The following is a 17,500-nucleotide window of genomic DNA, read 5'->3' as shown; positions in this document are numbered from 1 at the left end:
GTTAGTATGTTGTGTGTTAGTATGTTGTGGTTAATAGTGTGTTAGTATGTTGTGTGTTAGTATGTTGTGGTTAACAGTGTGTTAGTATGTTGTGGTTAACAGTGTGTTAGTATGTTGTGGGTCACAGTGTGTTAGTATGTTGTGGTTAACAGTGTGTTAGTATGTTGTGGTTAACAGTGTGTTAGTATGTTGTGGTTAACAGTGTGTTAGTATGTTGTGGTTAACAGTGTGTTAGTATGTTGTGTGTTAGTATGTTGTGGTTAACAGTGTGTTAGTATGTTGTGGTTAACAGTGTGTTAGTATGTTGTGGTTAACAGTGTGTTAGTATGTTGTGGTTAACAGTGTGTTAGTATGTTGTGGGTCACAGTGTGTTAGTATGTTGTGTGTTAGTATGTTGTGGTTAATAGTGTGTTAGTATGTTGTGGGTCACAGTGTGTTAGTATGTTGTGTGTTAGTATGTTGTGGTTAACAGTGTGTTAGTATGTTGTGGTTAACAGTGTGTTAGTATGTTGTGGTTAACAGTGTGTTAGTATGTTGTGGTTAACAGTGTGTTAGTATGTTGTGTGTTAGTATGTTGTGGTTAATCGTGTGTTAGTATGTTGTGGTTAACAGTGTGTTAGTATGTTGTGGTTAACAGTGTGTTAGTATGTTGTGGGTCACAGTGTGTTAGTATGTTGTGTGTTAGTATGTTGTGGTTAATAGTGTGTTAGTATGTTGTGGGTCACAGTGTGTTAGTATGTTGTGTGTTAGTATGTTGTGGTTAACAGTGTGTTAGTATGTTGTGGTTAACAGTGTGTTAGTATGTTGTGGTTAACAGTGTGTTAGTATGTTGTGTGTTAGTATGTTGTGGTTAATAGTGTGTTAGTATGTTGTGTGTTAGTATGTTGTGGTTAACAGTGTGTTAGTATGTTGTGGTTAACAGTGTGTTAGTATGTTGTGGTTAACAGTGTGTTAGTATGTTGTGGTTAACAGTGTGTTAGTATGTTGTGGTTAACAGTGTGTTAGTATTTTGTGGTTAACAGTGTGTTAGTATGTTGTGGTTAACAGTGTGTTAGTATGTTGTGTGTTAGTATGTTGTGGTTAATAGTGTGTTAGTATGTTGTGGTTAACAGTGTGTTAGTATGTTGTGGTTAACAGTGTGTTAGTATGTTGTGGTTAACAGTGTGTTAGTATGTTGTGGTTAACAGTGTGTTAGTATGTTGTGTGTTAGTATGTTGTGGTTAATAGTGTGTTAGTATGTTGTGGTTAACAGTGTGTTAGTATGTTGTGGTTAACAGTGTGTTAGTATGTTGTGGTTAACAGTGTGTTAGTATGTTGTGTGTTAGTATGTTGTGGTTAATAGTGTGTTAGTATGTTGTGGGTCACAGTGTGTTAGTATGTTGTGTGTTAGTATGTTGTGGTTAATAGTGTGTTAGTATGTTGTGGGTCACAGTGTGTTAGTATGTTGTGTGTTAGTATGTTGTGGTTAACAGTGTGTTAGTATGTTGTGGTTAACAGTGTGTTAGTATGTTGTGGTTAACAGTGTGTTAGTATGTTGTGTGTTAGTATGTTGTGGTTAATAGTGTGTTAGTATGTTGTGTGTTAGTATGTTGTGGTTAACAGTGTGTTAGTATGTTGTGGTTAACAGTGTGTTAGTATGTTGTGGTTAACAGTGTGTTAGTATGTTGTGGTTAACAGTGTGTTAGTATGTTGTGTGTTAGTATGTTGTGGTTAACAGTGTGTTAGTATTTTGTGGTTAACAGTGTGTTAGTATGTTGTGGTTAACAGTGTGTTAGTATGTTGTGTGTTAGTATGTTGTGGTTAATAGTGTGTTAGTATGTTGTGGTTAACAGTGTGTTAGTATGTTGTGGTTAACAGTGTGTTAGTATGTTGTGGTTAATAGTGTGTTAGTATTTTGTGGTTAACAGTGTGTTAGTATGTTGTGGTTAACAGTGTGTTAGTATGATGTGTGTTAGTATGTTGTGGTTAATAGTGTGTTAGTATGTTGTGGGTCACAGTGTGTTAGTATGTTGTGTGTTAGTATGTTGTGGTTAACAGTGTGTTAGTATGTTGTGGTTAACAGTGTGTTAGTATGTTGTGGTTAATAGTGTGTTAGTATGTTGTGGTTAACAGTGTGTTAGTATGTTGTAGTTAACTGTGTGTTAGTATGTTGTGGTTAACAGTGTGTTAGTATGTTGTGGTTAACAGTGTGTTAGTATGTTGTGGTTAACAGTGTGTTAGTATGTTGTGTGTTAGTATGTTGTGGTTAATCGTGTGTTAGTATGTTGTGGTTAACAGTGTGTTAGTATGTTGTGGTTAACAGTGTGTTAGTATGTTGTGGTTAACAGTGTGTTAGTATGTTGTGGTTAACAGTGTGTTAGTATGTTGTGTGTCGGTAGTGTTCTAACCTCAGTCCGTCTCCTCCTCAGGACCCCGCCACGTCTCGGACCCTCACCCTCATCTCAAAGACCATCCAGACCCTGGGTAGCCTGGCCAAGTCCAAATCAGCTAGTTTTAAAGAGACTTACATGGCGGCCTTCTACGATTACTTCAACGAGCAGAAGTATGGCGACGCTGTGAAGAACGTGAGTCTCTGCTCTGTGGCTGGGAGAACGAGAGTCTCTGCTCTGTAGCTGGGAGAATGAGAGTCTCTGCTCTGTGGCTGGGAGAATGAGAGTCTCTGCTCTGTGGCTGGGAGAATGAGAGTCTCTGCTCTGTAGCTGGGAGAATGAGAGTCTCTGCTCTGTAGCTGGGAGAATGAGAATCTCTGCTCTGTAGCTGGGAGAATGAGAGTCTGCCCTGTGGCTGGGAGAATGAGGGTCTCTGCTCTGTGGCTGGGAGAATGAGAGTCTCTGCTCTGTGGCTGGGAGAATGAGAGTCTCTGCTCTGTGGCTGGGAGAATGAGAGTCTCTGCTCTGTAGCTGGGAGATTGAGAGTCTCTGCTCTGTGGCTGGGAGAATGAGAGTCTCTGCTCTGTAGCTGGGAGAATGAGAGTCTCTGCTCTGTAGCTGGGAGAATGAGAGTCTCTGCTCTGTAGCTGGGAGAATGAGAGTCTCTGCTCTGTAGCTGGGAGAATGAGAGTCTGCCCTGTGGCTGGGAGAATGAGGGTCTCTGCTCTGTGGCTGGGAGAATGAGAGTCTCTGCTCTGTAGCTGGGAGATTGAGAGTCTCTGCTCTGTGGCTGGGAGAATGAGAGTCTCTGCTCTGTAGCTGGGAGAATGAGAGTCTCTGCTCTGTAGCTGGGAGAATGAGAGTCTCTGCTCTGTAGCTGGGAGAATGAGAGTATCTGCTCTGTAGCTGGGAGAATGAGAGTCTCTGCTCTGTAGCTGGGAGAATGAGAGTCTCTGCTCTGCTCTGTAGCTGGGAGAATGAGAGTCTCTGCTCTGTGGCTGGGAGAATGAGAGTCTCTGCTCTGTAGCTGGGAGAATGAGCGTCTCTGCTCTGCTCTGTGGCTGGGAGAACGAAAGTCTCTGCTCTGTAGCTGGGAGAATGAGAGTCTCTGCTCTGCTCTGTAGCTGGGAGAATGAGAGTCTCTGCTCTGTAGCTGGGAGAATGAGAGTCTCTGCTCTGTGTCTAGGAGAATGAGAGTCTCTGCTCTGTGGCTGGGAGAATGAGGGTCTCTGCTCTGTGGCTGGGAGAATGAGAGTCTCTGCTCTGCTCTGTAGCTGGGAGAATGAGAGTCTGCTCTGTGGCTGGGAGAATGAGAGTCTCTGCTCTGTAGCTGGGAGAATGAGAGTCTCTGCTCTGTGGCTGGGAGAATGAGAGTCTCTGCTCTGTGGCTGGGAGGATGAGAGTCTCTGCTCTGTAGCTGGGAGAATGAGAGTCTCTGCTCTGCTCTGTGGCTGGGAGAATGAGAGTCTCTGCTCTGTAGCTGGGAGAATGAGAGTCTCTGCTCTGTGGCTGGGAGAATGAGAGTCTCTGCTCTGTGGCTGGGAGAATGAGAGTCTCTGCTCTGCTCTGTGGCTGGGAGAATGAGAGTATCTGCTCTGTAGCTGGGAGAATGAGAGTCTCTGCTCTGTGGCTGGGAGAATGAGAGTCTCTGCTCTGTGGCTGGGAGAATGAGAGTCTCTGCTCTGTAGCTGGGAGAATGAGAGTCTGGGAGAATGAGAGTCTCTGCTCTGTGGCTGGGAGAATGAGAGTCTGCTCTGTGGCTGGGAGAATGAGAGTCTCTGCTCTGTGGCTGGGAGAATGAGAGTCTCTGCTCTGTAGCTGGGAGAATGAGAGTCTCTGCTCTGTGGCTGGGAGAATGAGAGTCTCTGCTCTGTGGCTGGGAGAATGAGAGTCTCTGCTCTGCTCTGTAGCTGGGAGAATGAGAGTCTCTGCTCTGTGGCTGGGAGAATGAGAGTCTCTGCTCTGTAGCTGGGAGAATGAGAGTCTCTGCTCTGTGGCTGGGAGAATGAGAGTCTCTAAGGTTCTGGTACTGACCAGCCCCCAGTGATCAGAATGAGAGCTCTACGGTTCTGGTACTGACCAGCCCCCCAGTGTTCAGAATGAGAGCTCTACGGTTCTGGTACTGACCAGCCCCCAGTGTTCAGAATGAGAGCTCTACGGTTCTGGTACTGACCAGCCCCCAGTGATCAGAATGAGAGCTCTAAGGTTCTGGTACTGACCAGCCCCCAGTGATCAGAATGAGAGCTCTATGGTTCTGGTACTGACCAGCCCCCAGTGATCAGAATGAGAGCTCTAAGGTTCTGGTACTGACCAGCCCCCCGGTGATTAGTCAGTGTGGATAGTCGTTGGGAGAAGGAGAGAGGAAGTTGATAGCGATTTAACAGACTTATGGCCAGGGGATAGAAGCGGTTTAGGAGTCTGTTTGTCTGAACCTTGATGCACCGGTACCCCCTGCAGGACAGGAGCAGGGAGAACAGTCCTTGTCTTATGGCCAGGGGATAGAAGCGGTTTAGGAGTCTGTTTGTCTGAACCTTGATGCACCGGTACCGCAGGGAGAACAGTCCTTGTCTTATGGCCAGGGGATAGAAGCGGTTTAGGAGTCTGTTTGTCTGAACCTTGATGCACCGGTACCGCCTGCAGGACAGGAGCATGGAGAACAGTCCTTGTCTCGGGCGGCTGGAGGCTTTTTCAGACACTGGCTGTACGTCCTGGATGTCTGGGAACTCATCCCCAGCTCACCACCAGCTCACCCCCAGCTCATCACCCAGCTCACCCCCCAGCTCACCCCCAGCTCACCTCCCAGCTCACACCCAGCTCATCCCCCAGCTCATCCCCCAGCTCACCCCCAGCTCACCCCCAGCTCATCCCCCAGCTCTCCCCCAGCTCATCCCCCAACTCTCACCCAGCTCATCCCCAGCTCACCCCCAGCTCACACCCAGCTCATCCCCCAGCTCACCCCCAGCTCATCCCCCAGGGTGTGATTTGGCATAGGAAGCATAAAAGATTTCAGAGCGTTGGGCCAGTAGCCTGAAAGGTCACCGGTTCGAATCCCCGAGATGACTAGGTGAAAAATATGCCGATGTGCCCTTGAGCAAGGCACGTAAAAGCTAATTGCTATTGTAAGTCGTTCTGGATAAGAGAGTCTATTAAAATGACTAAAATGTACATTTAAGATGCGCCCTCTGTCCGTCTGTCTGTAGTTCCTGGACCTAATCTCGTCGTCTGGGAGATGGAACCAGAAGAGTATCGAGACTCCCATCATGCTGAAAGAGGGGTAAGAGAGAGAACACAGGGGGTAACACTGAGGGGGTTAGGGGTGAGAGAGAGAGAACACAGGGGGTAACACTGAGGGGGTTAGGGGTGAGAGAGAGAACACAGGGGGTAACACTAAGGGGGTTAGGGGTAAGAGAGAGAACACACGGGGTAACACTGAGGGGGTTAGGGGTAAGAGAGAGAACACAGGGGGTAACACTGAGGGGGTTAGGGGTAAGAGAGAGAACACAGGCGGAAACACTGAGGGGGTTAGGGGTAAGAGAGAGAACACAGGGGGTAACACTGAGGGGGTTAGGGGTAAGAGAGAGACCATAGGGGGTAACACTGAGGGGGTTATGGGTAAGAGAGAGAACACAGGGGATAACACTGAGGGGGTTAGGGGTAAGAGAGAGAGAACACAGGGGGAAACACTGAGGGGTTAGGGGTAAGAGAGAGAGAACACAGGGGTAACACTGAGGAGAACACTGAGGGGTTAGGGGTAAGAGAGAGAACACAGGGGGAAACACTGAGGGGTTAGGGGTAAGAGAGAGAACACAGGCGGAAACACTGAGGGGGTTAGGGGTAAGAGAGAGAACACAGGGGGAAACACTGAGGGGGTTAGGGGTAAGAGAGAGAACACAGGGGGTAACACTGAGGGGGTTAGGGGTAAGAGAGAGAGAACACAGGGGGTAACACTGAGGGGGTTAGGGGTAAGAGAGAGAACACAGGGGGTAACACTGAGGGGTTAGGGGTAAGAGAGAGAGAACACAGGGGGTAACACTGAGGGCGTTAGGGGTAAGAGAGAGAACACAGGGGGTAACACTGAGGGGGTTAGGGGTAAGAGAGAGAACACAGGGGGTAACACTGAGGGGGTTAGGGGTAAGAGAGAGAGAACACAGGGGGTAACACTGAGGGGTTAGGGGTAAGAGAGAGAACACAGGGGGTAACACTGAGGGGTTAGGGGTAAGAGAGAGAGAACACAGGGGGTAACACTGAGGGGGTTAGGGGTAAGAGAGAGAACACAGGGGGTAACACTGAGGGGTTAGGGGTAAGAGAGAGAACACAGGGGGTAACACTGAGGGGGTTAGGGGTGAGAGAGAGAGAACACAGGGGGTAACACTGAGGGGTTAGGGGTAAGAGAGAGAACACAGGGGGTAACACTGAGGGGTTAGGGGTAAGAGAGAGAGAACTAATCAACAATAGTATTGGATCAGGCCCCAGACCCACTATTGAACCTATATAACCTGGTATCTCTACAGTAGTATTGGATCAGACCCCAGACTCACGACTGAACCTATATAAACTGGTATCTCTACAGTAGTATTGGATCAGACCCCAGACTCACGACTGAACCTATATAAACTGGTATCTCTACAGTAGTATTGGATCAGACCCCAGACTCACTACTGAACCTATATAACCTGGTATCTCTACAGTAGTATTGGATCAGACCCCAGACTCACGACTGAACCTATATAAACTGGTATCTCTACAGTAGTATTGGATCAGACCCCAGACTCACTACTGAACCTATATAACCTGGTATCTCTACAGTAGTATTGGATCAGACCCCAGACTCACTACTGAACCTATATAAACTGGTATCTCTACAGTAGTATTGGATCAGACCCCAGACTCACTACTGAACCTATATAACCTGGTATCTCTACAGTAGTATTGGATCAGACCCCAGACTCACTACTGAACCTATATAACCTGGTATCTCTACAGTAGTATTGGATCAGACCCCAGACTCACTACTGAACCTATATAACCTGGTATCTCTACAGTAGTATTGGATCAGACCCCAGACTCACTACTGAACCTATATAACCTGGTATCTCTACAGTAGTATTGGATCAGACCCCAGACTCACTACTGAACCTATATAACCTGGTATCTCTACAGTAGTATTGGATCAGACCCCAGACTCACTACTGAACCTATATAACCTGGTATCTCTACAGTAGTATTGGATCAGACCCCAGACTCACTACTGAACCTATATAACCTGGTATCTCTACAGTAGTATTGGATCAGACCCCAGACCCCAGACTCACTACTGAACCTATATAACCTGGTATCTCTACAGTAGTATTGGATCAGACCCCAGACTCAGAACCTACCTGGTATCTCTACAGTAGTATTGGATCAGACCCCAGACACTACTGAACCTATATAACCTGGTATCTCTACAGTAGTATTGGATCAGACCCCAGACTCACTACTGAACCTATATAACCTGGTATCTCTACAGTAGTATTGGATCAGACCCCAGACTCACTACTGAACCTATATAACCTGGTATCTCTACAGTAGTATTGGATCAGACCCCAGACTCACTACTGAACCTATATAACCTGGTATCTCTACTGGTATCTCCCCAGACTCACTACTGAACCTAGTATTGGTATCAGACCCCAGACTCACTACTGAACCTATATAACCTGGTATCTCTACAGTAGTATTGGATCAGACCCCAGACTCACTACTGAACCTATATAACCTGGTATCTCTACAGTAGTATTGGATCAGACCCCAGACTCACTACTGAACCTATATAACCTGGTATCTCTACAGTAGTATTGGATCAGACCCCAGACTCACTACTGAACCTATATAACCTGGTATCTCTACAGTAGTATTGGATCAGACCCCAGACTCACTACTGAACCTATATAACCTGGTATCTCTACAGTAGTATTGGATCAGACCCCAGACTCACTACTGAACCTATATAACCTGGTATCTCTACAGTAGTATTGGATCAGACCCCAGACTCACTACTGAACCTATATAACCTGGTATCTCTACAGTAGTATTGGATCAGACCCCAGACTCACTACTGAACCTATATAACCTGGTATCTCTACAGTAGTATTGGATCAGACCCCAGACTCACTACTGAACCTATATAACCTGGTATCTCTGTAGTATTGGATCAGACCCCAGACTCACTAACCTAGTAGTATTGGATCAGACCCCAGACTCACTACTGAACCTATATAACCTGGTATCTCTACAGTAGTATTGGATCAGACCCCAGACTCACTACTGAACCTATATAACCTGGTATCTCTACAGTAGTATTGGATCAGACCCCAGACTCACTACTGAACCTATATAACCTGGTATCTCTACAGTAGTATTGGATCAGACCCCAGGCCCCAGACCCACTACTGAACCTATATAACCTGGTATCTCTACAGTAGTATTGGATCAGGCCCCAGACTCACTACTGAACCTATATAACCTGGTATCTCTACAGTAGTATTGGATCAGACCCCAGACTCACTACTGAACCTATATAACCTGGTATCTCTACAGTAGTATTGGATCAGACCCCAGACTCACGACTGAACCTATATAACCTGGTATCTCTACAGTAGTATTGGATCAGACCCCAGACCCCAGACCCACTACTGAACCTATATAACCTGGTATCTCTACAGTAGTATTGGATCAGACCCCAGACTCACGACTGAACCTATATAACCTGGTATCTCTACAGTAGTATTGGATCAGACCCCAGACTCACGACTGAACCTATATAAACTGGTATCTCTACAGTAGTATTGGATCAGACCCCAGACTCACGACTGCCTGTCCTTCACCTCGTGTGTTTCTCTGAAGACCTCTCTGTCTGATTATGTCTCCAGTCAATCACTCATTTCTTCTTCTCTCCAGGTTCATGATCAAGCGAGCCCAGGGGAGGAACCGTTTTGGGATGAAGAACTTCAAGAAGAGGTGGTTTCGCCTCACTAACCATGAGTTTACCTACCACAAAACCAAAGGTAACGGCTGGAGGTTTGTCAGGCCTGGTTCTTTGTCTGGTCTGTGTGTGCTCAAGATCTCGTTAGATGGTATCCACCGTGTGTTATAGAGGTGTAGTTAGATGGTATCCACCGTGTGTTATAGAGGTGTAGTTAGATGGTATCCACTATGTGTTATAGAGGTGTAGTTAGATGGTATCCACTGTGTTATAGAGGTGTAGTTAGATGGTATCCACCGTGTGTTATAGAGGTGTAGTTAGATGGTATCCACCGTGTGTTATAGAGGTGTAGTTAGATGGTATCCACTATGTGTTATAGAGGTGTAGTTAGATGGTATCCACTGTGTTATAGAGGTGTAGTTAGATGGTATCCACCGTGTGTTATAGAGGTGTAGTTAGATGGTATCCACCGTGTGTTATAGAGGTGTAGTTAGATGGTATCCACTATGTGTTATAGAGGTGTAGTTAGATGGTATCCACTGTGTGTTATAGAGGTGTAGTTAGATGGTATCCACTATGTGTTATAGAGGTGTAGTTAGATGGTATCCACTGTGTTATAGAGGTGTAGTTAGATGGTATTCACCGTGTGTTATAGAGGTGTAGTTAGATGGTATCCACCGTGTGTTATAGAGGTGTAGTTAGATGGTATCCACTGTGTGTTATAGAGGTGTAGTTAGATGGTATCCACCGTGTGTTATAGAGGTGTAGTTAGATGGTATCCACTATGTGTTATAGAGGTGCAGTTAGATGGTATCCACTATGTGTTATAGAGGTGTAGTTAGATGGTATCCACTATGTGTTATAGAGGTGTAGTTAGATGGTATCCACTGTGTGTTATAGAGGTGTAGTTAGATGGTATCCACTATGTGTTATAGAGGTGTAGTTAGATGGTATCCACTATGTGTTATAGAGGTGTAGTTAGATGGTATCCACCGTGTGTTATAGAGGTGTAGTTAGATGGTATCCACCGTGTGTTATAGAGGTGTAGTTAGATGGTATCCACCGTGTGTTATAGAGGTGTAGTTAGATGGTATCCACCGTGTGTTATAGAGGTGTAGTTAGATGGTATCCACTGTGTGTTATAGAGGTGTAGTTAGATGGTATCCACTGTGTGTTATAGAGGTGTAGTTAGATGGTATCCACTGTGTGTTATAGAGGTGTAGTTAGATGGTATCCACTGTGTGTTATAGAGGTGTTAGTTAGATGGTATCCACTGTGTGTTATAGAGGTGTAGTTAGATGGTATCCACTGTGTGTTATAGAGGTGTAGTTAGATGGTATCCACTGTGTGTTATAGAGGTGTAGTTAGATGGTATCCACTGTGTGTTATAGAGGTGTAGTTAGATGGTATCCACTGTATGTTATAGAGGTGTAGTTAGATGGTATCCACTGTGTGTTTATAGAGGTGTAGTAAACCGTGGGGTGTCGGAGCTATGTCCAAATACCCCCCTGTGGTAAACCGATGGGTGTTGGGGCTATGTCCAAATACCCCCCGTGTGGTAAACCGATGGGTGTTGGAGCTATGTCCAAATACCCCCCCGTGTGGTAAACCGATGGGTGTTGGGGCTATTCCCAAATACCCCCCGTGTGGTAAACCGTGGGTGTTGGGGCTATTCCCAAATACCCCCCGTGTGGTAAACCGATGGGTGTTGAGTTTGCAGAGATGAACACAGAGACGGGGAGTTTCTAGTCAGAAAACCCGACTTTACTTGGAAACAAAATAAACATAAGAACAAAATAACTGAGGTTCGGCTCGGTCCTTCTTCTCAGACTCTGTGCCGTGTCCGTCTCTCGCGGGGGTGCCACGGCGCTCCCTTTATGTGGCCTGCACAGCTGATTGGCACACTCCCCAAATTACCTCTACTTGGAGCCATCAGCGTCGGGGTGCCCAGCCCGTGTACTCCCAGCAGAGGGAGCCAACGTTGGGGCAGTATGAAAATTATAGTGGGTCAGGCGTGTCGTGTGTGGTGGAGATTCTAGCCTTTCAAAGCGCTTCATGATGACAGAAGTCAGTGCTACGGGGCGATAGTCACTTAGTTCAGCTTGTTTGGGTACAGGAACAATGGTGGCCATCTTGAAGCAAGTGGGGACAGCAGACCGGGATAGGGAGAGGTTGTCGGTAAAAACTCCAGCCAGTTAGTCTGCACATGCTCTGAAAACGTAGCTTGGGATGCCCTCCGGGCCGACAGCCTTGAGAGGGTTAACACGTTTGAATATCCTACTCACGTCGGCTACAGAGATCTGGAGCCTAAAAACAACATTGGATTTGATTTGATTCGGTCCTCGTGGACAGCGGGGGCCCACGTCGGTGGCTGTGAGTTGTTTTCCTCGAAGGGGGTGATAAAGGTGTTCAGCTTGTCTGGCGGTGAGGCGTTTGTGTCCGCGACTTGGCTGGTGTTTCCTCTATAATCCAGGATTTTCTGGAGTCCCTGACAATTGCGACTCCACTTTGACCCTATAATATATCTTTGCCTGTTTGATTGTGTGTTTGTACTCGTCCATGTTTCCAGTCCCTCACCGTGGTTAAATGCGGTGGTGTGCGCTGCCATCTGGTTTTGGGTTCTAACGGTCACAGTAGGAACAACATCCTCTATTTTATTTAACCTTTATTTAACTAATCAAGTCAGTTACGAACAAATTCTTATTTACAATGATGGCCTGCTTGTAAACCCCCCCTCCCCTAACCCGGACGACACTGGGCCAAATGTGCGCCGCCCTATGGAACTCCCGATCACGGCCGGTTGTGATACAGACCGGGATCGAGCCCTGGGTCTGTAGTGATGCCTCTATATTACGGCCAAAGACAGAGTCAGTGTGTTGATTCATCGTGTTGATGATTAACTTTGTGAACAGGAATCAAAGCTAAGCTGAAATGGGAGAAAACCACCCAATACACACACGCACACACACACACACACGCACACGCTCGCACACACAGCTGTTTGTTCTGGTGTCTGATGCAGTACCTTGTTTTCTCCAGGTGAGGGCGCTCTTTGCAGAATCCCTATAGAGAATATCCTGGCTGTAGAGAGACTGGAGGAAGAGTCCTTCAAGATGAAGAACGTAAGAATACAAACCACCAAACACCAACTGCCAAACAACAACTACCAAACACCAACTGCCAAACACTAACTGCCAAACACCAACTACCAAACACCAACTGCCAAACACCAACTACCAACTACCAAACACCAACTGCCAAACACCAACTGCCAAACACTAACTGCCAAACACCAACTGCCAAACACCAACTGCCAAACACTAACTGCCAAACACCAACTGCCAAACACCAACTACCAAACACCAACTACCAAACACTAACTACCAAACACCAACTGCCAAACACCAACTGCCAAACACCAACTGCCAAACACCAACTACCAAACACTAACTACCAAACACCAACTACCAAACACCAACTACCAAACACCAACTGCCAAACACCAACTGCCAAACACCAACTACCAAACACCAACTGCCAAACACCAACTGCCAAACACCAACTGCCAAACACCAACTGCCAAACACCAACTGCCAAACACCAACTACCAAACACCAACTACCAAACACCAACTACCAAACACCAACTGCACCAACTGCACCAACTGCCAAACACCAACTGCCAAACACCAACTACCAAACACTAACTACCAAACACCAACTACCAAACACCAACTACCAAACACCAACTGCCAAACACCAACTGCCAAACACCAACTGCCAAACACCAACTGCCAAACACCAACTGCCGAACACCAACTGCCGAACACCAACTGCCGAACACTAACTACCAAACACCAACTACCAAACACCAACTGCCAAACACCAACTACCAAACACCAACTGCCAAACACCAACTGCCGAACACCAACTACCAAACACCAACTGCCAGGGTATTAATTGACATTATGATCCTAAACAACTTAGCAGTCCAGACTCTAGATAGTATTGACTGTTATGAGTCTAAACAACTTAGCAGTCCAGAGTCTAGATAGTATTGACTGTTATGAGTCTAAACAACTTAGCAGTCCAGAGTCCAGACTCTAGATAGTATTGACTGTTATGAGTCTAAACAACTTAGCAGTCCAGACTCTAGATAGTATTGACTGTTATGAGTCTAAACAACTTAGCAGTCCAGACTCTAGATAGTATTGACTGTTATGAGTCTAAACAACTTAGGGGTCCAGACTCTAGATAGTATTGACTGTTATGAGTCTAAACAACTTAGCAGTCCAGACTCTAGATAGTATTGACTGTTATGAGTCTAAACAACTTAACGAACCAGAGTCCAGACTCTAGATAGTATTGACTGTTATGAGTCTAAACAACTTAGCAGTCCAGACTCTAGATAGTATTGACTGTTATGAGTCTAAACAACTTAACGGACCAGAGTCCAGACTCTAGATAGTATTGACTGTTATGAGTCTAAACAACTTAGCAGTCCAGACTCTAGATAGTATTGACTGTTATGAGTCTAAACAACTTAGTGGTCCAGAGTCCAGACTCTAGATAGTATTGACTGTAGATCTATTTAGATAGACATTGTGTTCCAGGACTGTCTGGAAGGACCGGTGTCTGCTGCAGGAGACGGAGACCTGAGGAAGGTTTATACCCTGCTGCTTGTAACATGTCCCTCTCTCCCTTCCACCCACCCTAGATGTCCCCCTGGATGCTCCAGGTAATCGAGCCCAGAGAGGGCTAATGACTGTGTACTCTCCTCTCAATTCAGTGGGCCTCCTCTCAATTCAGTGGGCCTCCTCTCAATTCAGTGGGCCTCGTCTCAATTCAGTGGGCCTCGTCTCAATTCAGTGGGCCTCGTCTCAACTCAGTGGGCCTCGTCTCAACTCAGTGGGCCTCCTCTCAATTCAGTGGGCCTCCTCTAAATTCAGTGGGCCTCCTCTCAACTCAGTGGGCCTCCTCTCAATTCAGTGGGCCTCCTCTCAACTCAGTGGGCCTCCTCTCAAGTGGGCCTCAACTCAGTGGGCCTCCTCTCAACTCAGTCTCAACTCAGTGGGCCTCCTCTCAACTCAGTGGGCCTCCTCTCAACTCAGTGGGCCTCGTCTCAATTCAGTGGGCCTCCTCTCAACTCAGTGGGCCTCCTCTCAACTCAATGGGCCTCCTCTCAATTCAGTGGGCCTCCTCTCAACTCAGTGGGCCTCCTCTCAACTCAGTGGGCCTCGTCTCAATTCAGTGGGCCTCGTCTCAACTCAGTGGGCCTCCTCTCAACTCAGTGGGCCTCCTCTCAACTCAGTGGGCCTCCTCTCAACTCAGTGGGCCTCGTCTCAATTCAGTGGGCCTCGTCTCAACTCAGTGGGCCTCCTCTCAACTCAGTGGGCCTCCTCTCAACTCAGTGGGCCTCCTCTCAACTCAGTGGGCCTCCTCTCAACTCAGTGGGCCTCCTCTCAACTCAGTGGGCCTCCTCTCAACTCAGTGGGCCTCCTCTCAACTCAGTGGGCCTCCTCTCAACTCAGTGGGCCTTTATTGGGCCTCCTCTCAACTCAGTGGGCCTCGTCTCAATTCAGTGGGCCTCCTCTCAACTCAGTGGGCCTCGTCTCAACTCAGTGGGCCTCCTCTCAACTCAGTGGGCCTCCTCTCAACTCAGTGGGCCTCCTCTCAACTCAGTGGGCCTCCTCTCAACTCAGTGGGCCTCCTCTCAACTCAGTGGGCCTCCTCTCAACTCAGTGGGCCTCCTCTCAACTCAGTGGGCCTCGTCTCAACTCAGTGGGCCTTTATTGGCATGGAAAACACGTGTTTATATTTCCAAAGAAAATGAAATAAACAATTAACACAAGTGAAAAGACACAAAACAACATTAACAACTATTAGAATTTAACAGTAACAATAATAACAATAAATATTGTTAAATGTAATTAGTTAATTTAACAATAAATATTATAAATAAATATTGTTACATTTAATTAGTTAATTTAACAATAAATATGAGAATTAAATATTATAAATAAATATGATAAATAAATATCTTAGTTAATTTAACAATAAATATCATAAATAAATATCACTCTCAAAAGGTTGAAAAATATATATAGACATTTCAATCATTTTAGCGCCTTGTAAATAGTTGTAGTGTCAATAGTGGGCCTCCTCTCAATTCAGATAAATAAACATAGTGGGCCTGTTATTTACTAGTGGGTTTGTGTTCCACTGGTTTCCCTTTTGTCAGTGGGCCTCGGTCTCAAATCAGTGGGCCTGTCACACTGTGGGCCTTTCACCCAGTAGAGTGGGCCTTATCAATGTCAGTGGGCCTCAAATTCTTTGTGGATCTTTGTAATCTGGGGAACTCAGTGGGTCCTCTCAATATGGTCATACATTGGGCAGGAGGTTTCAAGTCAGCCTCAGTTTCAACCTCATTTTGTGGGCAGTGGGCAGTGTCTTCAGTGGGCCTGTGGGCCTCCTCCTCTCAATTCAGTGGGCCTCTTCAGTGGGCCTCCTCTCACAGGCCTCCTCTCAATAGCAAGGCTATGCTCACTGAGTCTGTCATAGTCAAAGCTTTCTCTTAAGTTTGGGCCTCACTCTCAACTCAGTGGGCCTCATTCTGGGCCTCCTCTGTTTAGTGGACAAATCAACTCTAGTTTGCCTCAGTTTCTGGTAGATTTTTTTTCCAGTGTGTCAAGTAATTATCATTTTGTTTTCTCATGATTTGTGGGCCTCCTCTAATTTTGCCTCCTCTCAACTCAGTGGGCCTCCTCTTTCAGTGAACAGAGCCCTCAGTGGGCCAGCTCTCAACTCAGTGGGCCTCCTCTCAACCAGTTCCTCTCTGTGGGGTGTGTTTGTGCCTTCTCAACAGAGCCCCAGAACCAGCTTGCTTAGGGGCCTCCCAGGTTCCTCTCTCTGTGGGCCTGTGTTTGTGTTCAGTGGGCCCCAGAACCAGTGGGCCTTGCTTAGGGGACCTTCTCCAGTTCCTCTCTGTAGGTGAGTGGGCCTCCTCTCAACTCAGTGGGCCTCTCTCCCTCATTCTGCTCAGTGGGCCTCCTCTCATTTGATCAGTGGGCCTCCTCAACTCAGTGGGCCTCAGACTCTCAACTCAGTGGGCAATGGGTCTCAACTCAGTGGGCCTTCTCAGACTCAGTGGGCCTCCTCTCAGATGAATGGGCCTCGATCTCAACTCAGTGGGCCTTTATTGGCATGGAAAACATGTGTTTATATTTCCAAAGAAAATGAAATAAACAATTAACACAAGTGAAAAGACACAAAACAACATTAACAACTATTAGAATTTAACAGATAATGGGTAATAACAATAAATATTGTTAAATGTAATTAGTTAATTTAACAATAAATATTATAAATAAATATTGTTACATTTAATTAGTTAATTTAACAATAAATATGATAATTAAATATTATAAATAAATATGATAAATAAATATTGTTAAATTTAATTAGTTAATTTAACAATAAATATTATAAATAAATATTGCACTTAAAAAGGTTGAAAAATATATATAGACATTTCAATCATTTTAGCCTTTTGATGGCACGTTGTAAATAGTTGTAGTGTGAATAGTGGGGGAAGATAAATAAACATATTGTTGTTATTTACTATGTTGTTTGTGTTCCACTGGTTTCCCTTTTGTCATGGCAACGGGCGGTCTCGCTGCTGTGATGTCACACTGTGGTATTTCACCCAGTAGATATGGGAGTTTATCAATGTTGGGTTTGTTTTCAAATTCTTTGTGGATCTTTGTAATCTGAGGGATATATGTGTCTCTAATATGGTCATACATTGGGCAGGAGGTTTGGAAGTGCAGCTCAGTTTCCACCTCATTTTGTGGGCAGTGAGCACATAGCCTGTCTTCTCTTGAGAGCTCTGTGTCTGCCTACGGCGTCCTTTCTCAATGTTCAAGGCTATGCTCACTGAGTCTGTACATAGTCAAAGCTTTCCTTAACTGTTTGGGTCAGTCACGGTGGTCAGGTATTCTGCCGCTGTGTACTCTCTGTTTAGGGACAAATAGCATTCTAGTTTGCTCAGTTTCTGGTAGATTTTTTTCCAGTGTGTCAAGTAATTATCATTTTGTTTTCTCATGATTTGATTGGGTCTAATTTTGCTGCTCTCCTGGGGCTCTGTGGGGTCTGTTTGTGTTTGTGAA

The 17,500-nt window shown here is 45.8% G+C and overlaps 1 pseudogene; it reads left to right on the top strand.

Annotated features, from left to right (window-relative positions):
- LOC124027211 overlaps positions 1-17,500 on the top strand; it is a 37,296-nt pseudogene that overhangs the window by 13,341 nt on the left and 6,455 nt on the right.

The sequence above is a fragment of the Oncorhynchus gorbuscha genome, unplaced genomic scaffold, assembly GCF_021184085.1.
Source record: "Oncorhynchus gorbuscha isolate QuinsamMale2020 ecotype Even-year unplaced genomic scaffold, OgorEven_v1.0 Un_scaffold_2999, whole genome shotgun sequence".
Lineage (NCBI taxonomy): Eukaryota > Metazoa > Chordata > Actinopteri > Salmoniformes > Salmonidae > Oncorhynchus > Oncorhynchus gorbuscha.
This window is presented reverse-complemented; position numbering and strand designations above follow the sequence as displayed.